Here is a 25,148-nt window from a genome sequence, read left to right on the forward strand (position 1 = left end):
AGCCACCCATAGCCTCCATGAATCTGTCTAATCCTCTTTTAAAGCCATCTGAGTTGGTGGCCATTGCTGTGGGAGGGAGTTCCACAGCTTAACCGCATGAGCGACATGAAGAAGGACCCCCTTTTATCCACCCTGAACATTCGGCTTCCTTGGGTGTCTGTGAGGTCTGGTGTCTCATGGCAGAGGGAGGAAAACTGTTCTCCATGCACTTTCTCATTTCACACAGCCTTCCTGGGTCAGCAGGGCAAGGGCAGGTAGAACTCAATGGTGATGGTGTCCCAAGGCAGAGTTCAAAAGGCAATGCAAAAAAACAGTCTAAAGCATCTTCCAATCACAAAAATTAGGAAGGAAAGCCATAGGAGGACAACGGCTTCTCCTGGAGATGACCTTGTTGACACCCCACTCTTCTCTCTAGCATGCTAAGGCAGGTCTAATCATAGAATCCTAGAGTTGGAAGAGACCACAAGGGCCATCGAGTCCAACCCCCTGCCAAGCAGGAAACACCATCAGAGCACTCCTGACATATGGTTGTCAAGCCTCTGCTTAAAGACCTCCAAAGAAGGAGACTCCACCACACTCCTTGGCAGCAAATTCCACTGTCAAACAGCTCTTACTGTCAGGAAGTTCTTCCTAATGTTTAGGTGGAATCTTCTTTCTTGTAGTTTGGATCCATTGCTCCATGTCCGCTTCTCTGGAGCAGCAGAAAACAACCTTTCTCTCTCCCCCCCCCTTTATGTGACATCCTTTTATATATTTGAACATGGCTATCATATCACCCCTTAACCTCCTCTTCTCCAGGCTAAACATGCCCAGCTCCCTTAGCCGTTCCTCATAAGGCATCGTTTCCAGGCCTTTGACCATTTTGGTTGCCCTCCTCTGGACCCGTTCCAGTTTGTCAGTGTCCTTCTTGAACTGTGGTGCCCAGAACTGGACACAGTACTCCAGGTGAGGTCTGACCAGAGCAGAATACAGTGGCACTATTACTTCCCTTGATCTAGATGCTATACTCCTATTGATGCAGCCCAAGGTCTAAGACAGCCCCTTGGTCTCCATCCTTGCCACCATCTCCCCATAAACCCTGGTACCCTCTCTCTGCCACATTTCTGAGGACTTTGATAATAATAATAATAATAATAATAATAATAATAATAATAATAATAATTTTATTATTTATACCCCACCCATCCAGCTGGGTGTCCCCAATCACTCTGGGGAGTGCCCAACATATCAAAAACAGAACTTCCCTAAACATGCCTTCAGATGTCTTCTAAATGTCAAATAGTTGTTTATTTCCTTGACATCTGATGGAAGGGCATTCCACAGGGTGGGCACCACCACTGAGAAGGCCCCCTGCCTGGTTCTCTGTAACCTCACTTCTCACAGGGAGAGAGCCACCAGAAGGCCCTCGAAGGTGGACCTCAATGTCTGGGCTGAAGGATGCGGGTGGAGACGCTCCTTCAGGTATACAGGACCAAGGCCGTTTAGGGCTTTCAAGGTCAGCACCAACACTTTGAATTGTGCTCGGAAACATACTGGGAGCCAGTGTAGATCTTTCAAGACCGGTGTTATGTGCTCCCAGTCACCAGTATAGCTGCCGCATTCTGGATTGATTGCAGTTTTGGGTCACCTTCAAAGGTAGCCCCACATAGAGCTTAGCTGAGAAATGTTGTGCAGCAGGAAGGAAAGGGGAACCCCCTGGACCCAACCTCCTGCTCCCTCTAGGAGCACTTGCAGGAGAACCTCTGCGAGCCAAACAGTAATCACTTCCTGGTAAACCGCACAGATCCAACTCCCGAAGAACAAGGACTTGGCAAGACAGGAAGGAGCAGATGGGGAGCTGGAGGGAGGCAGAGCCAGAAATGCAGAATGAAGTTCCTAGAAGCTCCGTGGGAAAGGCACATCCAGGAGGAAAGGGAGGGGAAGGGCCCCACGCTGTCTCAGCCCCCCCCCAACATGCCCCAATGATAGAGTGGGAATCCAGGAAAGCAAGAGAATCACAGAAAGTGGGAAGGGACCCCTGGGGTCATCTAGTCTAGCCCCCTCTTGCAATGCAGGAATCTCAGCTAAAGCATCCATGACAGATGGACACCCAACCTCTGCTTTGAAACCTCCATGGGAGGAGAGCCCACCACCTATGGAAGAAGTCTGTTCCCCTGTCAAATGCCAGCACCCCCCTCCACCCCTGGAAAGTCCTTGGCGTATGAGAGAGGAGATACATCATGGGACAGGCCAGAGGGAGAGTCCTTCTTTGGCCACCTAGGTTAGGGAGCTCCATCATCATCATCATCATCGAATCATAGAATCATAGAATCATAGAATCATAGAATCATAGAGTTGGAAGAGACCACAAGGGCCATCGAGTCCAACCCCCTGCCAAGCAGGAAACGCCATCAGAGTACTCCTGACATATGGTCGTCAAGCCTCTGCTTAAAGACCTCCAAAGAAGGAGACTCCACCACACTCCTTGGCAGCAAATTCCACTGTCGAACAGCTCTCACTGTCAGGAAGTTCTTCCTAATGTTTAGGTGGAATCTTCTTTCTTGTAGTTTGGATCCATTGCTCCGTGTCCGCTTCTCTGGAGCAGCAGAAAACAACCTTTCTCCCTCCTCTATGTGACATCCTTTTATATATTTGAACATGGCTATCCTATCACCCCTTAACCTCCTCTTCTCCAGGCTAAACATGCCCAGCTCCCTTAGCCGTTCCTCATAAGGCATCGTTTCCAGGCCTTTGACCATTTTGGTTGCCCTCCTCTGGACCCGTTCCAGTTTGTCAGTGTCCTTCTTGAACTGTGGTGCCCAGAACTGGACACAGTACTCCAGGTGAGGTCTGACCAGAGCAGAATACAGTGGCACTATTACTTCCCTTGATCTAGATGCTATACTCCTATTGATGCAGCCCAGAATTGCATTGGCTTTTTTAGCTGCCGCGTCATCATCATCACCATCATAAATTATTTATATCCCGCCCTCCCCAGCCGAAGCCGGGCTCAGAGAGGCTAACAACAGTAAAATAATATAGCATTCTAAAATCAATTCATTATAAAATCAGTTCAAATCAAATTAATGGCAACCATTGTGCTAGTGTTCTGTGAGGCTCACCAAAGGAGGGGGTCAGACTGTGCCTTGGCCAAAGGCCAGGTGGAACAGCTCTGTCTTGCAGGCCCTGCAGAAAGATGTCAGGTCCTGCAGGGCCCTGGTCTCTTGTGACAGAGCATTCCACCAAGTTGGGGCCAGTACTGAAAAGGACCTGGCTCTGGTTGAGGCCAGCCTAACCTCCCTGTGGCCCGGGACCTCCAAGATGTTTTTGTTTGAAGACCGTAAGGTCCTCCGTGGGACATACCAGGAGAGGTGGTCCTGTAGGTACGAGGGTCCTACGCCGTATAAGGCTTTAAAGGTTAAAACCAGCACCTTGAATCTGATCCTGTACTCCACCAGGAGCCAGTGCAGCTGGTAAAGCACCAGATGAATGTGGTCCCATTGCAAGGACCCCATAAGGAGTCTCGCTGCGGCATTCTGCACCCGCTGGAGTTTCTGGGTCAGTCTCAAGGGCAGTCCCATGTAGAGCGAGTTACAATAACCAAGTCTGTTGTATCCCCAGCCCAGCCCAACACACCCAAATACCATGTGAAGAGAACATTTTGACGAGTCAAATGCTCCAACCTGAGCAGAGACCAGATTCCCACAGATCTGGGAAGCCAGGTCAGGATCTTCTCTGGATGCAAAGAGGACCCCCTCCTCGGGTGCCTGGGGCCATGGCAAATGAGGGAGGGGTCAAGAGGGGGCCCATCCTTGCTGGGACAGACGAGGAAGGGGGCCTGGTCCCCCAGCTCAAAGGCTGGCCAATCCCTTCTCACAGGGGTCTTGAACAACAACCAGGCTCCAGAGCAGGCAAGCTCAACCTTCTAAGACCCAGGGCCCCTTGTACCCCAAACATACATTTCTTAATATTTGCATCGTGGGGGGGCTCCTCTTGCAACCCCCCATGCATCAGGCCGCGACCCACCAGTGGTCCTGGTACACCTGAAGGAGCGTCTCCACCCCCATCGTTCTGCCCGGACACTGAGGTCCAGCACTGAGGGCCTTCTGGTGGTTCCCTCCCCGTATGATGCAAAGTTACAGGGAACCAGGCAGAGGGCCTTCTCAGTGGTGGCGCCTGCTCCGTGGAATGCCCTCCCGTCAGATGTCAAGGAAATAAGCAACTACAGTGGTACCTTGGTTTAAGAACAGCTTAGTTTATGATCAACTTGGATCAAGAACGCTGCAAACCCGGAAGTAGGTGTTTTGGTTTGTGAACTTTGCCTTGGAATACGAACATGTTTTGCTTCCTGTTGAGTGCGTTCCATTTGTAAATTGAGTTCCTCACTGCTATGGGAAAGCATGCCTTGGTTCAAGAACGCTTTGGTTTAAGAAGGGACTTCCGGAACGGATTAAGTTCGCAAACCAAGGTACCACTGTATTTGACTTTTAGAAGACATCTGAAGGCAGCCCTGTTTAGAGAAATTTTTAATGTCTGATGTTTTATTCTGTTTTAATCTGCTGGGAGCTGCCCAGAGTGGCTGAGGAAACTCAGCCAGATGGGCGGGGTATAAATAAATAAATTGTTATTGTTGTTTTTCCTGACCCACCAGTAGAATACCAGTGCCCCAAGGCATGAAATGTCCAGGAAGCTCTTCCCTGCTGGATGCCCCCCACTCACATCTCTCCTCCCCCCACCATACAGGGAAGAAACATTCGCCTTTATTGCCTTAACAGAGCACAGCAGGTTATTGTTATGGAGGGCAGAAGAGGAGGGCCTTGGGCAAGAGAGCAGCCAGCCCCATCTCACCTGCACTGGACTCACAAAGACCTCCAGGAACAGTCCTGCCAAGGCCAAGCAGCTGGCTTGCCTAGTGGCTCCTGCTCCCTGCAGGAGAATCCCTTTCGGTGGCTGCATCTCCCAACATTGCCCTGCCCTCAGCCAGTCCAAAAGCGCATATGGCTCCAAGAGTGCCATGCTGGACCTCAATGCAATTTCTAGAATGCAGAACAAATCGATCCTTTGGGCAGAACAACATTACCCCAGAGGAAGCATTTTCTTCCTTCTCAGTTGCTACATGGACTGGGGAAATAAATATACATATAGATGGTTCCAAGAGGATGAGACAAATTCATGGAGGAGAGAACTATCGAGAGTCATGGGGAGGGCAGTTGCTGGAAACCCCAGCAGGGGAGAAAGGGCTCTTGTGCTTGAATCCTGCTTGCCGGCCCCCCATAACAGGCATCTGGTTAGCCACTATGGAAACAGGATCCATCAGGTTCTTCTGGTGTTCTTAAGTTCCCTGACACTCATGATGGCAGCCACTGCGTTGAGCTGATAAGAAAACTGGGACTACGTATTATGCTCTGCTTTTAAGCGGAAGAAGTGATGTGTTAGCAAAAACACCCACGGTTCACGCTTTGTGTGCTCTGCATGTTGATGGTTCCAGGTTCAATCTTTAGTCAGAGGCTGAGAAGGTGGCACAGCTGGCAAAGACCTGCCTCTGCCAGAGACCTTGGAAAGCAGCTCTCAATTTGGGGCGGAGGGAGACCATGCTGTGGGTGAGATGGGCAGCGCGCTAAACCTTAGCCTGGAGGAAGAGGAGACTCTTGGCTGGAACCTGAGGGGAGCAGGAGACAACCCCCCATTTTCTTGTTCAGGAAGCTGCTGGATCTTGCCTGCCTGCCCCATCCCACTAGTCTGAGAGAAAAACCCTCTCACACAATTGCCTAGTTGTGCAGGATTTGCAGGACGCCGCGCGATGCTGGTGTTTGTGTGTGACAGAAGCAGCCTGTCGAGCCGAATGTGGAACTCTGCAATCAACTCAGCATGGCTGTTGCAAAAAGGAGCAAAGCCCTTTCTTCCGAGCGGCAAGACAGACAGAACCCAGCACCGTGCCAAGTTCACTGCTGATCATTATTACTCCACTTGCACAGAGAATCTGTGGCAGGCAGAGGAACTGGGAGTGCTGACAGGGCTAGCAGCCAACCGGGCGCCGTTGCCAGCCAGCCGCCCGCACAAGTGTCCCTCCCCATCAGAACATCCTGCTCAAAAGTCACCAGCTCAGGCTGGGATGACTCACTCTGCAAGCAGCCCAGGCAGGCAGGCAGGCAGGCAGGCAGGCAGGCAGGCAGGCAAGTGCGTACCCCAACCCGAAACCCCATCAACACCACCACCAAGAAGTACCAAAATCCCAGACGGGACTCGGGCACAGTGAGCCCAGGAGGGTCTCTGCTTCTTCTCCCTCTCCCAGGGAGCACATGGAGAAGACTATGCCCTTCAAAGCACCCACACGCCCTGGCAAAGACCTCTCTGCCTTCTCTGACCTTTTAACCCTTTTGATGGGCGTTCCTGTTGCGCCCTCCAATCTTGCTGCTTTCTGTCTCACAGGTGCCGTGACAGAGCACATAAGAACATGAGAAAAGCCTGCTGGATCAGGCCAAAGAGGACCCCCATCAAGCTCTGCCTTCTGTTCTCCCATTTGCCAAATGCCCCAGAGAGTCTAGGAATCTAGATGGTCCCTCGACCTGGAGTTTCCATAATGATATGTTTACTAAGTTATTGTACCACCAACCTTACTGCATGCTTGTGAAACATGGACCACTTATAAATGCCATCTCAAACTCTTCGAAAGGTTCCATTAATGGTGTCTCCGGAAAAATTTACACATCACTTGGGAAGACAGGAGAACTAATACCAGTGTACTAGAAGAAGCAAAGATCACCGGTGTTGAAGCAATGATTCTTCAACATCAACTTGGTTGGACTGGACATGTTCAGATGTCTTCCAAAGTAACTCCTCTACTCCATACTTAAAAATGGAAAGCGTAATGCTGGTGGTCAACAAAAGAGTGTAGGGATATCGCGGAGTGGGCTGTGGGGTCCGGAGGGAGCACACTCCCCACCAGCAGGCAGCCACAGTCTGCCTGCACGTGTGACCCTGGGGTGCGAGGCACACTCCCCCCCCAGACAAGCCACAGCTGTCTGAACATCGTTCCCTCTGTCTGACCTTTTGCGGTCTCAGTAGTCTGCTGTGTCCTGTCTGTGACCTTTGTCTCTGAGACCTTTTGTCTCCTTCGTCACACACTGTGCGAGGGGAAAATGACGCCGTGGAAACAGGTGCCAAAATAACTTTGTACTACCCCTCGATCTTGGGACGGAAGATGTGTAAAGGTCACAGCCCAAATTGTATTTGCCTGGCTTGCATATTTGTCTCAATAAAAGGAGGCTCCACAGGGCTAGCCAGCAGCTTGCTTCAGCCCACCTTTGCGCAGCTCACTGATGATCACCCCCAGTCTTGTGCCTTCCTTCAAAAGAGGTTCAAAGACTCTCTCAAGGCAAATTTTTTAAAATGTAGGTTAAACACCAACTACTGGGAAACACTTGCCTGTGAGCGCTCCAGTTGGAGAACAGCCTTGACCAAAGGTGTCATGGGCTTTGAAGACGCTTGAACTCAGGACGCAAGGGAGGAAAGTGCTAAGAGGAAGGCACGCTTGGCAAATCCACACCGGGATCAACTCCCGGCCAGAAACCAATGTCCCCAGTGTGGAAGGATGTGTGGATCCAGAATTGGCCTCCACAGTCACTTACAGACTCACTGTTAAAACCGTGTTCGTGGAAGACAATCTTACTCAGCTACGAGGGATCTTCAAAGAAAGAAGATAACATTAGAAGGGCCTGCTGGATTCAGCCAATGGCTCACCCAGTCCGGTGTCCTGTTCCCAGTGGCTGACCAGAGAGGTGACTGAGCATCCACATAATGCCAACAGGATCCCAGGATCCCAAATAGACTCATTGGCAGCTGGGATCCCCCATGGGAGCTCACCTTCATCCACCCAAAGTTAGGGCTGGGGTTATACAGGTCAAGGGGCCCAACGAACCAAGGAGAGATGGGGCAGGATGCAGCCTGCCATAGATCAGGCCTGTTGTGCTGGGAGGCCCTCCTCTCAGAGCCCTGGAAGTCCTGGCTTGACAGCACCAGCAAAGCCCAACATCTCTGGTGTTGTGACCCAATAACTGCATGTTCAGTTTCAGCCTTTTAAGGAACGGTTGAAGGAGTTGGGGACGTTTGGTCTGGAGAAGACTGAGAGGTGATATGATAGCCATCATCAAATCCCCAAAAGGCTGTCGCACGGAGCAATGTCTCCTGCTGCTCCAGTGGGCAGAACCTGAACCAAAAGATTCCAAGGGCAAGAAAGGAGATTCGGACTAAAACTTAGGAAGAGCTTTCAACAACAACAACAACAACAACAACAACAACAACAACAACAATAATAATTCATTATTTGTAGCCCGCCCATCTGGCTGGGTTTCCCCAGCCACTCTGGGCAGCTTCCAACAAAGATTAAAAATACATTAAAACATCAGTCATTAAAAACTTCCCTAAACAGGGCTGCCTTCAGATGTCTTCTAAAGGTTGCAAAGTTATTTATCTCCTTGACATCTGATGGGAGGGCATTCCACAGGGCGGGCGCCACCACCGAGAAGGCCCTCTGCCTGGTTCCCTGTAACCACACTTCTCACAGCGAGGGAACCGCCAGAAGGCCCTCGGAGCTGGACCTCAGTGTCCGGGCTGAATGATGGGGGTGGAGACGCTCCTTCAGGTCTACTGGGCTGAGGCCATTTAGGGTTTTAAAGGTCAGCAGCCACACTTTGAATTGAATGGACCTGTGCCTCCATGGACAGCTGTGAATCCAAAATGACTCCCAGCCTTTGCACCTGGTCCTTCAGGCACACAGTTACCCCATTCAGGACCAGGGAGTCCCCCACACCTGCCCGCCTCCTGCCCCCCCAAAACAGTCCTTCTATCTTGTCAGGATTCAACCTCAATCCATTAGCCACCTTCCATCCACCAACCTCCTCCAGGCACTCACACAGGACCTTTCTAACAGTAATCAAGCTGCTTGACAGTGGAACAGCCTCCCTCAGAAGGTGGTGGACTCTGTCAGGGATGCTTCAGCTCTGACTCCCGCACTGCGGGGGTTGGACTAGATGACCCTTGGGTGTCCCAGCCAACTTTATCCTTCTATGGAAAGGGCTGGAGCCACCCCAGGAGATGCTGACAGGACGCAGCAGAAAACACAGCTCAGATCCATTCATTGAACCAGGACACCAATTGGCCGATTGATCCTTAAACTTCCAGAGGGGTTTTGAAAACTCCTGTTCTGGATTGCTTGGTGTTGATTGCACTTTTCATATCAATTCACTTAAGTGCACTTTACTGCCTTGATCTCATGGCTCTGATTGATTTTAATCTCTATTCTGACCTGGATGTAATTTCACATCTCTGTTCTTCGCTACTGCTTTATAGCCTGGGCTTTTTTTATTGAATTGAACTGTGGATATTCTGTTCCCTGAACAAACTGATAGCGAAAGGTTTATTGAATGGGCTGATAAAATATTTTGATATGGATTGTGATTGCTGTTGGTTTACATTCTGTGCATTGTCAGCTACTTTGGACAGAGCCAGTGGCTGGGAATGGCAAGAGGGGAGAGCATTGGTGCTGCTCAGGTCCAAAAGATGTAGGAAGACCCTGCTGGATGAGGCCAATGGCCAGTCTAGCCCAGCATCCTGCTCTCACAGTGGCCAAACAGATGCCCCAATGGGAGACTCTCAAAACAGGATTCCAGCACATGACCCTTCTCCACGCCTGTGGTTTCCAGCAACAGGCATTCAGAAGCATTGCTGCCCCCAACTTTGGGGGCAGAGCAAAGCCATCCATGGCCCTCTCCTCCTCCGTCTAACCCCCTTTCAAAGCCATCCAGGTTGCTTCCTCCTTGTCGGCTTCTAAGAAGAGGTACCTGGTTGGTCACAATGAAAACAGGACTCTGGACTAGATGGGCCCCCTTTGGCGTGATTCTGAATGTTGTCACAATTCAAGGCAGCTGTTTATCAGCTCCATCTGGTATGCAGGATGAGACCCTCCCTGCCCACAGACTGTCTCTCCAGAGTGGTGCCTGCTGTGGTTATCTCTCGCTTGGACTACTGCAATGCACTCTACGTGGGGCTACCTTTGAAGGTGACCCGGAAACTGCAACTAATCCAGAACGCGGCAGCTAGACTGGGGACTGGGAGCGGCTGCGGAGAACACATAACACCGGTCTTGAAAGACCTACATTGGCTCCCAGTACATTTCTGAGCAGAATTCAAAGTGTTGGTGCTGACCTTGAAAGCCCTAAATGGCCTCAAAGCCCCAGCAGACCTGAAGGAGCGTCTCCACCCTCATCGTTCAGCCTGGACACTGAGGTCCAGATCTGAGGGTCTTTTGGCGGTTCCCTCCCTGCGAGGAGCGAAGTTACAGGGAACCAGGTAGAGGGCCTTCTCGGTGGTGGCGCCTGCCCTGTGGAACGCCCTCGCATCAGATGTTAGAGAAATAAACAACTATTTGACATTTAGAAAAACAGGCAGCCCTGTTTAGGGAAGTTTTTCATGACTGATGTTTTAATGTATTTTTAATCTCTTGTTGGAAGCTGCCCAGAGTGGCTGGGGAAACCCAGCCAGATGGGCAGGGTATAACAACAACTTCTTCTTTTTCTTCTTCTTCTTCTTCTTCTTCTTCTTCTTCTTCTTCTTCTTCTTCTTCTTCTTCTTCTTCTTCTTCTTCTTCCAGTCTTCAGACAAAAACATCTTGGAGGTCACAGGGAGGTTAGGCTGGCCTCAACCAGAGCCAGGGCTTTTTCGGCTGTGGCTGTGATCTGGTGGAACGCTCTGTCATAAGGGACTAGGGCCCTGCGGAACTTGACATCTTTCCGCAGGGCCTGCAAGACGGAGCTGTTCCACCAGGCCTTTAGCCAAGGCACCAGTGGCGTAGCGTGGGTTGTCAGCACCCGGGGCAAGGCAAGTGATTTGCGCCCCCTAACCCGTGGATTTGCGCCCCCTAACCCTAACCCCCAGATGTTGCGCCCCCCCTGCACCCCCCACGCTACGCCACTGCGGAGTCGTCCGCCATCCTGAGCCAGCGGACCGACCGATCGCTCGCCCGCCCGGAGCCGCTGCGGCCGGAGAGCTGCGCCCGATCGCTCTGCGCCCTCTACCCGCCGCTGGCTCTAGGCCAAACCCCGGGCCCGACTCGGGAAGCAAATACCGCGCATGAGAGGAAAAGATGCGCAAACCCCCGGCGCAGGCGCCCCGCTTGTTGACACGGGAGGGGAGGGGGGGAGAGGAAACGCTGCTGGTGCCGCTGCTCCTCGGCAGCGGCTCCTCCTCTTAGCCCGCCCTGCTTACATTTGCGCCAATCCCCACCCACTAAAGCCTTCGCGCCTCCCAATGGGAAGCCTTGCTGGGCGGCAGCCTCTGCTGCCTGAGAGTTCTAAAGCCACGCCCACTTTCCCAGAGACTGGCTGTTCTGAGGGATCCAGGGCAGGGCCGGCGTGCGCGCGCGCTTCTTGCTGCCCGGGCGCTTGCTCTAATCCCGCCTTCCCTGGGAGGGAGGGACGGCGGTGGCCGCGAGCGTCTGGGGTGGGGCGCGCGCTGGCTCTCCCTGGCGGCCCCCGCGCCTGGCGTTCTATCAGCGCGCCCGCCCGCCTCCTCTCTCTTTCCCCACCCATCCTCCACGTGCTGCGCTCTAACCCGGAGTTAGAAGGGAATTAGAACACGCCCCCCGTGTGGGGTGGTTTTTTTTTTGCTGCTTCTTCTTTTTTTAGGGCTTTAAAGTTATGCTTAATATCTGCAACACATTGAGTGCTCGTCCAGAAAAGTTGAGACTCACCCTCCAGTGCTATGCTCATGAGGCGCTTTCCTTCTCGTTGCTTAGGACTTCGTAGCAGCGGGGGAACCGCCAAAAAAGCCCCTTCGGGCGCGCGGGAGGAGCGAGCCGCCCGCTTTCCCGCCCTTGCCAGCCTCCTGGGGCGCACGCAGCGCTCGCGCCCTCCGCAGCCCGCTCAAACGCGCGCCAATGCCGGGCGGGCGACGCGCCCCCTCCGGGAAGCGCGATGTAGGCACCGCTCCTGCACCCGACGGCCTTTTCTGCAGGGCTTCTAGCTGCAAGCGAGTGTGCGCGCAGAAGGCGGCGCCTGGGCTGGGGAGCGCGCAGCCTCGTCCTTTCCATCGCAGCCAGCACTGTGAGAGAGAGAGTGAGCCACCAGGACCAGGTAGGGGCAGAGAGCTCCGAGTGCGCCCCCAAAAATGTTGCGCCCGGTGCGGCTGGCACCCCTTGCACCCCCCACGCTACGCCACTGCAAGGCACAGCCTGACCCCCTCCTTTGGCAATCCTCACAGAACTCTAGCCCAATGGTTGCCATTAATCTGATTTGAACTGATTTTAGAATGAATTGATTTTAGAATGCTGTTCCTTCCAGTAGCACCTTAACTTAAGGTGCTACTGGAAGGAATTTTTTTATTTTGTTTTGACCATGGCAGACCAACACGGCTACCTATCTGTAATTAGAATGCTGTGTTACTTTTATTGTTGTTAGCCGCTCTGAGCCCGGCTCCTGCTGGGGAGGGCGGGATATAAATAAAATTATTATTATTATTATTATTATTATTATTATTATTATTATTATTATTATTATTATTATTAATTACAGAAGAGCAAAAAGCAATTCTAAACATGTTGCAACCCTTGCTGAAAATGAGTTCTCCACCCCAATGAAATTCCTCAGAGGCCCAGGGACTCAGTGCCCCCTGACCCTGTGAAGAATTCTCTTTCTCTCTGTGTCTTTGTGTGTGTAAAGGCCTTCCATATGGGGTCCTGAAGCTTTGACAAACTCGCTTCCCTCTTCCCTCCTGGAAGGGGGGCGAGAGTCATCTCACTGCCCCCCCCCCCCACTTTTGGCACCAAGCAAAGCCCTTCTGCTCCGCCTGCCAAGGGGATCTCCGCTCCAGCCTGCTTTGCTGGGCTCTCCTGCAGTCGGCCTCATCTGCCATCCCTGCTGCTTAATTGACTGTTTGGGGGAATATCATATTTCAATCACTGTTATGTATCTCGTTTTTACCATTTTTAATTACAGGCCCTTTGGCTCAAAAGGCAGGACACAAACATTTGAAATACATTTTGTTGATTAATCAGAGGGGGGTTTAATTGGCAAGGCTGCAAATTAAAGGCACTTGTGTTTGGTTTTGGAGGATGCTTGTAGCTCCGGTGCATTAATGTTAACAACGGAAAAGAAAATATGTCCTTACTTCAAAAGAGGGATGGGAAACTGACTGGCATCTCGCTTTGGTACCTCCTGAAGGCACCCCTAGAGTAATGCTTTGATAATAGGCACATTAATCTATTAATTGGCAGATGATCAAACAATTACTGTGGGTTGGTTGGTTGGCAGCCCTAACTGTGAAGAAGCGGGTGCAGAGTTGGTTTTCCCTGTTCTGCAGGACCCCCCCCCCTCTCCAAAGGGAGGCCCCCTGGCCAGAAGAGCCCAGCTCCTTCTCCAGCTGCATGCAAGGAGGCAGAAGAGCCCAAGGATCCCGTCCTGAGCTGGGTGGCAAGTCCAGCACATGAGACGGGCAGCCAGTGGAGCCTCACCTGGTCAGTGCCCTGCAAAGCTCAGCCCAGGTGTTTCTGGCCTCCCTCACTGGAACGCCCCCCCCCTCCAAAGCACCCTCCTCTCTGGCCACATCCCTGAGTTTCATGTTAGGAAAACAATTTTCAGGAAACAGATGAAAGTTCCTTTCAGCTTTAAAGAGGGTTCCAGAATTTTCTTACGTGTCTTGGCTTGACTGGTGTCAGCTGGGGGTGCAAATAAAGGGAGGAAGTTGCAGGCTGGAATTCCCACACGAGGAAAACACGCACACACACACACACACACACACTGAGTTTATACCGTGCTGGAGGAATGTAAATAGTTTGTACGGGACGTGGGTGGCGCTGTGGGTTAAACCACAGAACCTAGGACTTGCCAATGAGAAGTTTGGCGGTTCGAATCCCCGTGACGGGGTGAGCTCCCGTTGCTTGGTACCAGCTCCTGCCAACCTAGCAGTTTGAAAGTATGCCAGTGCAAGTAGATAAATAGGTACCGCTCCGGCGGGAAGGTAAACGGCGTTTCCGTGCGCTGCTCTGGTTTGCCAGAAGCGGCTTAGTCATGCTGGCCACATGATCTGGAAGCTGTACGCCGGCTCCCTCGGCCAATAAAGCGAGATGAGCGCCACAACCCCAGAGTCGGCCACAACTGGACCTAATGGTCAGGGGTCCCTTTACCTTTAAATAGTTTCTACAGTCATACCTCGGGTTGAAGTCGCTTCAGGTTAAGCCTTTTCGGGTTGCGCTCCGCAGCAACCTGGAAGTAACGGAGCACGTTACTTCCAGGTTTTGTCGCTCGCACATGCGCAGATGCTCAAAATGGCATCACACGCATGCGTGGAAGTGGCAAAACGCGACCCACGCATGCACAGTCGCGTGTTACATTCTACTCAGGATGCAAATGGGGCTCCAGAACGGATCCCGTTCACATCTACAGGTACCACTGTATATATTTGTAACAGAAATGCTTGTGCAACCGGTCAAGCAATGAAGAAGCTCTTGAGTGAGGAATTTGACTATGACTCCTGTCCTTGTCCTCTGCTTCTGGGGGAAAACTCTGCTACAAACAGTAAGACAAGGTTTTACTGAGGTGCCAACACACAAGCCGAAAGCGCAGCAGAAGTGTGTGGGCGGTAACCTCTAATACTTCATTCTCCAGGACTGCAGACTGTGACTCCCTCTTCCCCAACCCCAGCAATGAGCCCCAGGGCTGTGACTTCCTGAGGTGTGTGTGTCTGTGTGAGACCAGGATTCAGAGAGTGAGAGGGAGGGATCTGCAGGGCCGGCTTCAGATGGACAGGCTACATCCGAAGTGCTTGCCCAGGAGAAGTCCATAGAGAGGCAGGACATCTCTAGCTTGAGAAGCCACATTGCCTTCGTCCGATTTGGAGGACTCCAGCTCACAGATGAACGGAAGCCTTCCCTTCGAGGGAAAAGCTACTAAAGCAGCAGTTCTCTACCTGGGGGTCCCCAGATGTTGTTGGATTACAACTCCCATCATCCCTGAGCTCTGGCCTTGCTAGGAGAAAGGCTGGACTAAAGTGAAGGCGATGGCAGAGCTTCTTGCGCTGGAGTCCAGCATGGAGCTGTCCAGGGTTCTGTAAACCTCCACTCTGCAAGGCCGCTGAGGCCGCTGCTCAAAAGAGAACTGTTCTCTCACACCCCGCATCCCAGCAGTCCAGCCTTCCAACTTAATTGCGCCCACATTTTGCTCCTCTGGGGACTTGGCCGTGATGGATTCTGGTGCTGCAGAAGCCCCGGGGGGCTCGCGACTCCACCGTGGGAGCTGCCAAGGGGCCTGCTTACAACGGTGAATAATTCACGTTACAGGGTTTGAGGCATCTACCACAGATGGGCTGCTGGCAAGCTCAGCCTGACTCTGCTGCATTAGTGCTGAAAGCAAATCAATACTTTGGGCTGGGTTGGCCAAGAAGTGCATTAGGCGAGGTCACATGGCTCCTTCTGATAAGAGCATCCTTTTGCCCAAAGGGGAAAGGGCAGGGCCAAGAAGCCCACCCCCTCCCTCCCTAGAAATCTCTCTCATACACTCATGCCCTTTTCTTCCGGAGGTTCCCACTGCCGCCCCACTTCCTCTTCCACCCCCCACTGCCATTGGGGTTGCACTGCTGTCATTTGCCCCCACCCCAGGCTCACTGTAGTTTTTCACTTGCAGCCCATGCTGCCATCTGATCCGGGGTGCTGAGATAAGGCCACCTTTAATAGGCCACCTGCCCGCAGACAGCAGAAACGTTCAATTAAATGTCATAATAAACACTTTCTGTGTGTGTGCAAAGGAATCTAGAAGAAGAAGAGTTTAGATTTGATATCCCACATCCCTGATTTGATATCCTGCTTTATCACCACCCTAAGGAGTCTCAAAGCGGCTCACTATCTCCTTTCCCTTCCTCCCCCACAACAAACACTCTGTGAGGTGAGTGGGGCTGAGAGACTTCAGAGAAGTGTGACTGGCCCAAGGTCACCCAGCAGATGCATGTGGAGGAGCGGGGAAGCGAACCCAGTTCCCCAGATTACGAGTCCACCGCTCTTAACCACTACACCACTAGACTGGTATTGGTGCAGCTCAGGGAGCAGAGAATATGGAGAAGCCATTCACATGGAAACAGCTAGAAGATGCACAGAGGAGGCGACAGAGAAGGGTCTGGGAAACAAGCCACATGAGGAACAGTTGAGGGAGTTGGGGATGTTTAGCCTGCAGAAGAGATTGAGAAGGGATAGGCCAGCCACCTTCAAATATCTGAAAGGCTGCCACATGGAAGAGGGTAAGAGCTCTTCAGCGGTGGAACAGACTTCCTCAGAAGGCAGAGGAGGACCCTCCTTCCTTGGTTGTTTCTCAAGCAGAGGTTGGATGGCCATCTGTCTGAGATTCTTCAGCACTGCAGAGGGTTGGACTAGATGACCCTGGGGTTCCCCCTTCCAATTCTATGAATCCTGACCTGGTTGGCTGCCAGGGGGAAAAGGCTGCAGCTGTCAAGGCTGTGAGGCCTCACCTGCTTAAAGAGGAAACGGCTTCCATTCACTCATGGAGATCAAGGCAAAGCAAGCTGCTGAATGAGAGCCAGGCCCATTTAGCAGAGAGCGGCTTAGCAGCACAGCCCCAAATCCACATCTGACCCTGGGGAATGTTTGGGGGAGCTCAGTGGGTGTCTCCCCACTCCCTCCCACCAAACACCGCCCAAGGCCTGAAGGCCAAAAGACACACAGACACTCCGCACCCTTCCAGCCCATCTTGACACAAAAGTTCTGGAGAATTCTAGCCAGGAAGTAGAATCTCAAGGAACCAGCTGACTTTTTCATTGCACTTAATCATTCAAAATGAGTAGATGCTTCTATGAATTAATGAGGTGGGGTTTTTCTAGGAGTATTCCCCCCCCAGGAGGTGGATAAGTCCTCTTGATGGGCAGAAAGGAAGGACAACAAGTTTTAAAAGAAATACTCCAAAATCAGTTATCTGGCACCCAATGGTCTCCGTCCTCTCAATGTCCCAGCCTTGCCCCACCCCCACCCCATGCATGTTCCTGAGCCACAACCCCCTCCCTCCGTGGCCACAGAGGCTGCCTGTCTTCAGCTCCATGTTTAGTGGCCGGTTGTTGTGAAATGACGAAGGAATCACTCGCAGAATGAGTGACTGGAAGGGCAGGTCATATATAAATGCTGTTTTATTTACAGAAGATATAAAACAAATAAGAGTAATTGCATGGTTGCAGTGGGGTGCCTTTGATGATTTTTAATTCTATACAGAATTATAATGCAGCGCTTCAAAAGAGGCTGCCATAAAAAACCATTAGATCAGCACAGGAAGAAAGCGGGGTGGTTAGCACTAGATTAATATTTGCATAATGTGCTTTTGTAGTCGTGATTTTAAGAATAGCACTTGGAGGACATAAACAGTGAGCTCAGTTTGATGGGGGTTCAGATTACTCCGCTAGGGAAGCACGCATCCAGAACTGCGCTGGAGCTACAGAGAAGGTCATAAGCCCAGGGACTCTCCCCTGCCAGAAACACGGACCTCTCCAGAGGCCGGGGTTGTGGAGAAGGCATCCTCCAGGCATTGCGGCCTCCTCCTCCTCCTCCTTGCCAGCCCATCCTCTGTGGTGCTTCTCATGAGGCCAAGACGCGCCACCAGCTCCTGAATCACAGCCTCTCTTTCATGCGGCAGGCCTCAGCCACCGCCAACGCGCTCGGTGCCTTTAAGCAGGTTTGATAAATGGGGTATCTATTTTTGGAAGATTCACGGGGTCTGGCTCTCTGAACATCCAGGCGCGGCGGGAGAGGAGGCCCGTTTCTGACAGCTGAAACTGTCTGAGCAAACAGGGATGACCCAGCCCAGAGAACGCGCATGGAGAGCAGGCCAGGATGCGCAGCTCGCCGCTTGGCCAGACGCAGGCTGTGGCAGACGTCCCGACCCCACGGGGCTTCACAAGGGCCAGAAGAGCATTACAAGAGGCAGCTGAATCAGGCCAGTGTCCCCTAGAGTCCAGCATGCTGCCCTTTCAGTGGCTGGTCGGATGCCTTTAGGAAACCAGCGAGCAGGATCCGAGCACTAGAGCAACTCTGCAAATAAGTCTAATCCTCTTTTAAAGCCCTCCACCCTGGTGGCCATGACTGCCTCTTGTGGGAGGGAGTTCCAAGGTTTATTTCCTTGACATCTGATGGGAGGGCGCCACCACTGAGAAGGCCCTCTGCCTGGTTCCCTGTAACCTCACTTCTTGCAATGAGGGAACCGCCAGAAGGTCCTTGGAGTTGGACCTCTGTGTCTGGGCTGAACGATGGGGGTGGAGACGCTCCTTCAGGTCTACAGGTCTACACTCCTTCAGGCATCTGCTCTGCATTCAGAGGCTCCCAGTTCATTCTTTGGCACCTCCAGGTAGGACTGGGAACATCCCTGGCCCAAACCCTGGAAAGCTGCTGCCAGTCAGTGCAGACAATACTGAGGTGTGAGGTGGACTCTTAACACTATTTCTTTGATCTGTCCCGAACCTCCCAAAATTCAGCTTCTCTGGATGCCCAGCAGTCCTAGTGTTATGAAGTAGAGAAGCTGCACATTTTCTCTATGCCATGCCTAATTCTACAAGCTCCTGTCCTGTTGTCTCTTCCTTGCCTTTTCTCCAGACTGAAAGGGCCCACCAGGAATTCTGCAAAGGTTAGGAGGCCCCTCCCTCCTCAGGTGCCCCCCAGTCACTCCTCAGGTGCCTCTGGGTCCAGCAGAGAAAGCCTTTGCTGCTGGCTCAGCTGGATGAGGAGGAGGAGGAGAGGCCGCCCAGGCCGGCCACGTTTCTGAGGGGCACAGAGGATGATGGGGAGAGAAGTCGCTTGATGCCGAAGGCCTCAAAATAAACCTCTCTCTGAAAGGGAGGGGAGGAATTCCACAAAGGTAAAGATGAGCCGCGTGTTGAGGACACACAGACTCCGAGGGAATCTATTCTGAGCTCAGATGAAGAGCCTGCAATTTTCTAACTCAGAAATGGCTCCTAATTGTAGTGAGCAAAGGAAGTGTTGGAAACAGTCAGGGGGGTGGAGATGGCTTTTCCCTGAACGCTTGCCAAGGAGGTGCCGAATGACACAGGAAGGAGGGCCCACCCCCTTTCCTGAAAAGCAGGGGAGAGCGAGGAGATGGAGGAGAGCTTTGGGGGGGGGGTCACCTGAGAGCTCCGAATGTCAGGCGGTGGTGATTCACCCTCCAGAGAAACAATGCTGCTTCTTATAATGCCAGAGTGCAAATTCTCAGAGTCAGGTGTGGAAACTCTTCTTTTTATTATTTCAGGCTTATAGTGAGAAGAAATGCCACGGAAATTGAGCCCCTGAGCAAGACACGGAGCAGGTTCCAAGCCCCCTTCCGTCCTCCTCCAAGATCAGCCACGGCAGCTTTGCATCTGGCTGAAACCTAGACAGCCACTGGCCATCTTTGCAGACCATGGGTAGCCCCCACATGTTGACGGACTGCTGTCATCCCTGCCTATGCTGTTTGGGGCTGATGAGTGTTGCAGTCATTGTGCATTTCATTGTACACAGGTTGTACATGGACAATCAAGGTATTATTATAATTAGTGCAACAATAGCAGAGGACACGTCGCAATGGCTTCCCTGAGCACGAACAAGCAGCGTAAACAGTTGTAGCCACGGCCTGATTCCACGTGAGGCAGTTTGCTTGGTTCCTATGCTTCCTAGAGTGGTTAGAGTGTCAGACTGGTGTTAAGAGTCCACCTCACACCTCAGTATTGTCTGCACTGACTGGCAGCAGCTCTCCAGGGTTTGGGCCAGGGATGTTCCCAGTCCTACCTGGAGGTGCCAAAGAATGAACTGGGAGCCTTTGCATGCAGAGCAGATGCCTGAAGGAGTGTAGACCTGTAGACCTGAAGGAGCGTCTCCACCCCCATCGTTCAGCCCAGACACAGAGGTCCAACTCCAAGGACCTTCTGGCGGTTCCCTCATTGCAAGAAGTGAGGTTACAGGGAACCAGGCAGAGGGCCTTCTTGGTGGTGGTGCCTGCCCTGTGGAACGCCCTCCCATCAGATGTCAAGGAAATAAAAAACTATCTGATGTTTAGAAGACATCTGAAGGCAGCCCTGTTTAGGGAAGCTTTTAATATTTGATGAATTCTTGTATTTTAATATTTTGCTGGAAGCCGCCCAGAGTGGCTGGGGAAGCCCAGCCAGGTGGGCAGGGTATAAATAATAAATTATTATAATATTATTATTATCTACCACCAAGAAGGGTGAGGGTTTTCTGTGGAGTGTATGTCCACTATGTTAAAATTCATGTAACACCAGGATCTGGGAGACTCGGGTTGAAATCTTTCCCCGTAAACCGCAAAGCTCTCCCTGGGCGTGACCTTGGGCCAGTCCCTGCCTCTCTCAGTGCAACCTGCTTCACTGGGTTGCTGTGAAGATAAAATGCAGGGAGAACAACGTCCACAGTCTTTCTCTCCTTGGAGGAAGGTGGGGTAGAAGCAGATGACAACTACCAGAATAGTAAATAATCATCGTCTTCCAAGACTCCTTGCAACTGACGTTTGCTGTCCTCAAGACCCAAACTTCAACCCCCAACCCCTTTTGGAGCTCATGGTCGTTTGCAGATGCTGCAGCAAAACAGAGCCATCTATTTTGATAAATGAACAGACCCCTCAAACAAGCCGGCTGCCTCTCTCGGCCATTTATCACCAGTGCCAGAACAGCCCTCCTTCCTCCCTCTCCTGCTTTGCCTGCCCTCCCCCCCCCATTGCCTGCAGATTCTTAGGAAGTTTTGCACTGAGCAAGCAGCCATATTGCTCTCCCTTCCCCATTCCCCGCAGGTCTCTCTTGGCCATCGGAAGAAGGAGAGCCTTGGCTGAGCAAGGCAACCTGCCACAGTGGACCAGGAGGCTGGAGAAGGCTTTTCGCTTGCCCCTCCCCTCCCCCGCCAGGATTCCCAAGCCTCCTCCCTCCAAGCACTGCCCTCCATGCAGCCTCAATGGGACTCTGAGTCTGTGTGCTGTAGTGGGGAGAGGGTCAGATTGGAACCTGGGAAAGAGCAGGGTTCAAATCCCCACTCAGCTCACGGGGTGCGACCTGGGGTGGGTGGGGGAGGCAGTCCCTGCCTCTCAGCCTATCCTACCTTGCAGGGTCGTTGTGAAGATTAAATGGGGAGCAGGAGAACAATGTACACCACTTGGAGCTCCTTGGAGGAAAAAATATGAGATATAAATGCAACAAAAAAACAAACACTGCCCTGGCCCTCTTTCGTCTTGGGAGATGGGGCAGGGCGTGGTCTGAACACCTGCCCCATGTCCACCCACAGGGTCTGGCCCACCAAAGGCCCTTCTCCCAAGAGAACTGGCCTTCCAAGACAGACAGATGTGCAGGACCCTCAACTGGCACAGCTGGTTGCTCAATCAGTCAACCAATCAATCCATCTGTTTGCCTCTTTTCCACACACAAAATCATGCTCAAAGCAGCTTACGGTTTGCCTTCCTTTGAAAGTCACTCTGCTCCACCTCAAGGAAAGGCCCTTGCGGTTCAGGGGCAGAGCATCTCCTTCCAGACAGAAGCTCCTGGGGAGTCAACAGCTTCTGCCCAAAGCCCTGGAGCACCTCTGCTACCAGCCAGTGCAGAGAGGACTCAGCTTGCCTGGCTCCATAGGAGGCAGCACTTTCTCCCTCTGCCCCTTCCTGCAGCAAGAAAGCAGCAGATGCCCGACTCCTTCCCCTTCCCTCAGCTGAGCAGGCACCTTGCAAAGGCAATGCTGATCCTGCAAGATGAGGAGACCTCCACACAAGAGGTCTCCAGGCAAGAGACCCAACTGCCCCTCTGCTCTGTGCCATGGAAGTCCACGCAGAGAGGGCCACCTTCCACTCTGCACTGACCCTTGGCCAGAAGGCAGGAGGAACCCCCAGCCCATGCGGTGGGCTACACTGGGGTAAATGGCCAGCCAGAGGGACTTCTGGGGGCCTCTTTCATAGCTCCACAATATAGAAGTCTGGAAGCCACATCAGCAGAAGGCGACTCTCTCCTCATCCATGAACAGATGGCCTCTGAGTCACCAGAGCTACACCTACTGAGAGGCCTACAGACCCTTGGCCGCCCCCTTCCCCGTGGCCAGAGGATCAGCCCCTCTCCCTTCCAGTTAACCACACAAGATGAAAGCAAAGGGGAGGGTGAGGCAGGAGGAGGAGATGTGCTAATTGCAGGCGGGAATCAACCCAAATTAAGTATATTTGGAATGCACAGCCACAAAAAGCCCACACAGGTGAGGGAGGGAGGCTAAAGCCACATTCACAGACTCACAGAACTGTCGGGTTGGAAGGGGACCCAGAGGTCATCTAGGCCAACCCCATGCAATGCCAGAGAGAAGGACCGAGAGAGGGGACGGGGCCAGAGGGCAGAGGCTGGATGACACATCCAGGCCACCAGGAGGGCACCCAGAGGAGTGCAGAAGGCCGGCAGGAAGAGCCTTGACCTTTCAAGGTGGGCAAAATGGCAGGAAGGGAAAGGCGGGACTTCTGGGTCTCAGCTGCTCGTTCCGCAAGTCCCCAAAGGCTCAAACCAAGAGAGGAAAAGGCAGCCCCAAACAGCATCTCTCCAGGAAGCAAAGCTTCGTTTACAGAACCCGAAGAAGTATTCTGCCATATTATATTAGCACAGAAGCATTTGCGTGGGCAGCAATGACCTTTTCCTGCTTCCCTGAAATGCCCATTGTGGGAAGCGTCTTAGTGGCGGAAGGGATCTTTCTCTTTGCTCCCGAGGAGGTTGTGGAAGAGAGAGGCTCCCAGAGGCTAGGAGGAGTTAAAGGCCCCATGGGGCCAGCCCCACAGTGCAGGAGTGCAGGGTAGTTAGTGCATGGGGACTCCCCCAGCCCCCCGGGGGGGCACCTTGCTCACTGAGGCAGCCTCTCTCAGGGCCATTGCAGGCACCAAAGGCTCACCCCAATACCACCCTCTCCACTTGGGGTGCTGCTGCCTGGACCAGAGCTCAGCAGGGAGCCAAGGAGGGCAGAGGCAGTGGGCATCAGCCTGAGAAAGGAGCTTTGGAGTCCCACCAGAAGGAGATCCACAAGGAATGGGGGTGTCCTAAGCCACAAGCCACTCTCCCACTCCAACTGGCCAGAGGGCTATGGGGTCATCATGAGCTCACAGCAGGAGCATTGCAGCTCTTCCAGAGCCACGTCAGCAGGAAACAAGAACTCTGCCTGCACAGCATCACTCTTGAGAGGTTCAGCCGCCCTTCCAAGGACTGCAGCAGAGAGGGGCCTAACCCTGGAGCTCTGACCACTGGACCCCTCTCCCCTAAAGCAGGGCTCCATCCCTCCACAGGACGCCCCTTGAGGAGAGAGACACACAGGCACTCGAGCAAAGCAGAGTCGGGGACACCCCAGGAGGGGCGCACGGGGCCGGTGGGATCTTCGCTTCCCCAGAGCAGGGGAGGCCGATGAGGCTCTCTAGCTCCCCCCACTGGCAGCCCGCGAGGAAGGCAGCGGCAAGCACATCCCCTCCTCCCCTCAGACAACTGGACCATTTGCTTCCGCGCATCTTTTGCACCCTTCTCTCTCTGGCCTGGAAGGAAGCACGTGACGCTTCGAAATGGCTCCGTGCACCAGTTCCGCCAAGCACCTTCGCCCAGCAGGTTCGAGCCCCGAAGGCGGCATCTGCAGGCAGGCCGGGAGGGACCTCCGACGGTCAGCAGAGCCGTTGCTGCTGGTCCTTAGCTGGGTGGACTGCGGGTCTGACTCGGTCTTCGGCAGCCTGAATGGCACCGAGGAGCCCCCGCCGCAAGGTCTGGGTTCTCTTCGAGAACCTGGGAAGCTGCTCCGCCGGTGGAACATCCCAGGAGTGGCCGGGGGGCAGCTTGCAGCTCCTCCTTCCGTCCTGCCACCGGCTCCCCAAATAAAGGGTCGAGAAGCCCGCCTGGAACCCCCTCCCTCCGGCGGGGACAGGGATGCGGCGGCGGAGAGCCACCCCCGACAGGGCGGGCGAGTCCCCAAGCTTCCCGCGGGCGCCGCCCTCGTCTCCTCCCGAGGAGGCCTCGGCCTGGAAACTCCAGCTCCGGCGGCTCCGCTTTCTCTGCCCACCAAAATCAGACGGCCGACTCGGAAGCAGGCCGCCTCCTTCGACGACCCCAGGAGGCCAGGCCGCCTCCTCCGGCGCACCCGCCCCAGTCAAACGGAGGCTTCCCCAACTGTGGGGGGCGAGCGAAGCCGGGGCGCCCCCTCGGAGCTCGCCTCGCCTTTCCAGGCGGCTGCGGAGCAGCAGATTGGGCCCGTCCTTGGCGCCGCCGGGCGGGTGCCGAGCCAGGACGGAGTGCAGGACCCTCGAGCCGGGCCGGGCCAGGAAGGGGGCGCCGCCTTAGTACAAGAGGAGCCGCCCCGCCTGGCCGCAAGTCCAAGGTTGCTGTGGCTGCAGCGAGCAGGTCGCCGGGTCTCGGCTCCGGGAGGGGCGGGCCGCTTAAGCCAAGCCTTGAGAACGGGAGGCGGAACGGAAAACACGGAGCGCCCCCCACCCGCAACACACAAACCCACGAGAGCGCGCGTTGCCGTCCAAAGGGGGGCGGTTCTTGCGGGGCCCGCAGCCAGCGGCAAACTTCCCTGGGGGCGCAGCCTGCTGCCCCCGAGGTGCTGAAACGGCGTTCTCCCCACGCCTGCGCTGCAGCGGAGGATCGCTCGTTCGGGGCGTGGGGGACACACAAGCCAGCGCCGCCGGGCAGGGCGAGGAAGCGTGGGCGCTTCTCCCGTGGGTGATCCCTCCTCTCATGGCCGCCTGCCCCGCCTCGGGGCAGAGCGGGAGGCTGCAAGCGCTGGCCAATTTCGAGGCGATTTCGAGCCGGGGAGGAAGGGGCCCCTGCCCAGCAGCCGCGAGTGCCCCCCCCATGTAGCCGCGCCCTCTTACCTGGCCCCACGGCCTCCCTCGGGAGCGGCGCCGTCCCTGCTGCTGCTGCTGCTGCTGCTGCTGCTGCTGCTGCCGCCCCTCCCCGGCTGCTGCTCCTGGGGGCTCCGCGGCTGCGGCGGCTCCGGCTCGGTTGGCCATGCGCCCGTCGGCGGCTCCTCCTGTCCGCCTGCCGGGGCCGCGGCGGGCGTCGCTCAGTCGTCGGGGCCGGAGGGCGGCTCCTCCATCCGGGCGCGTCCCGTGGCCCGGCCGCGCCTTGCCCGCTCCGGCGTCCTGGTCCTGCTCGCCTGCGTCGGAGCG

General features: G+C 54.0%; 2 protein-coding genes across 2 annotated transcripts in view; both read right to left on the reverse strand.

Annotated features, from left to right (window-relative positions):
• Positions 1-25,083, reverse strand: part of LOC309345728 (leucine-rich repeat and fibronectin type III domain-containing protein 1-like protein) — a 76,820-nt gene extending 51,737 nt beyond the window's left edge. The window contains exon 1 of the mRNA XM_081869053.1: positions 24,852-25,083. The gene's annotated coding sequence lies outside the window, so the exon portion shown is untranslated. The remainder of the gene's footprint in view (positions 1-24,851) is intronic.
• LOC309345608 (uncharacterized protein) overlaps positions 1-25,148 on the reverse strand; it is a gene marked incomplete at its 5' end in the record, with an annotated part of 296,278 nt that overhangs the window by 96,516 nt on the left and 174,614 nt on the right. The gene's annotated exons all lie outside the window — the stretch shown is intronic.

The sequence above is a fragment of the Podarcis erhardii genome, assembly GCF_964252035.2.
Source record: "Podarcis erhardii genome assembly, chromosome: 7".
NCBI lineage: Eukaryota > Metazoa > Chordata > Lepidosauria > Squamata > Lacertidae > Podarcis > Podarcis erhardii.